Source organism: Nerophis lumbriciformis, linkage group LG03 (assembly GCF_033978685.3).
Source record: "Nerophis lumbriciformis linkage group LG03, RoL_Nlum_v2.1, whole genome shotgun sequence".
Taxonomy (NCBI): Eukaryota; Metazoa; Chordata; class Actinopteri; order Syngnathiformes; family Syngnathidae; genus Nerophis; species Nerophis lumbriciformis.
In genome coordinates, this window is record NC_084550.2 from 14,101,141 (window position 1) to 14,102,500 (window position 1,360).

Genomic DNA, 1,360 nt, shown 5'->3' on the forward strand with positions numbered 1-1,360 from the left:
TCAAAGCCAAAGACAGTCCGTTGAAGTATAATTTCCCCTTGTTAGCATTGAAGTATTGTGTGGCAAGAACCATCGCTGTGGATCGACTACTACCAGTCCAACATAGTGGGAATCACCCATGTAAACAGTCCATTCAGTTGTAAACAAATGTCACAAATGTCATTCTGGTCGCCTTCTGTGAGCAGAATGTTTCTAAGGCCCCTTCAACACTAAGCGGGATAAAGGTTATCCAGGGTAAATCCCACCTAAACGTATCCTTGTCCACAAACACACACAATGGTCGTTTAAGACCCTCTACCCCCCCTCCGTCCGCCGGCACAACGCAACCTAGTACGCATGCGTGGAAAATGTGCACGTCATAGTCACCTCCAGTGTTGCTTTGTGTGTAAGTTCTTAAATTAAATTTAACTTATCTGAACAATATCCAGTGTTGTGGTATTTCAATTAACTGGAATCCAGTGCGCTGTGGGGCCCTATTGTAGTGAATCACACTTGAGCCATCATAAATTAATCAAATCTTTATTGGACACGTAAAAGTAAACAATGTGATAAAGAACATTTTACATCAGTCAATCTAGGGGTCTAGATATCTGGTCAGGACACTCCTCACTCTTTTGCCTTCACCTTCATTGTCCATTTGTTTTTGGTGACTTTATATACTCTGGACCTAGACGTTGAGTCCGTGACATACATGGCAGACAATAACTGATACAGTCTGCTTTGCCAGTCCAAATGCATTCGATTATTTCCGTAGTCTTACCTCGTCGGCCAGGTAATACAAAGCACACGCTACCTTTTTTTAAATCACATCCACGGGAGCCCGCATTCTCGATGTCTCTCCTTCGATAAATGGACAAAGTTTTTCGGTAAGTAGAATCACAGCTGACCTGGACATTCGAAAGTTTTCTTGCCATCTGAGAAGTGTTGTATCCGAAATAGCTGCAATCGCTTTCTCTTAAGGTATTCATGCATGATTTCCACAAGTGTCTGTATCATCTATAGCAGTGGTCTCCAACCTTTTTGTAACTGCGGACCGGTCAACGCTTGAAAATTTGTGCCACAGACCGGGCGGGGTTTTTTTTTTTTTTTAAATACAATCACGTGTGCTTACGGACTGTATCCCTGCAGACTGTATTGATCTATATTGATATACAAATCCCGTTTCCATATGAGTTGGGAAATTGTGTTAGATGTAAATATAGACGGAATACAATGATTTGCAAATCCTTTTCAACCCATGTTCAATTGAATGCACTACAAAGACAAGATATTTGATGTTCAAACTCATAAACTTTATTTTTTTTTGCAAATAATAATTAACTTAGAACTTTGTGGCTGCAACACGTGCCAAAGTAGTTGA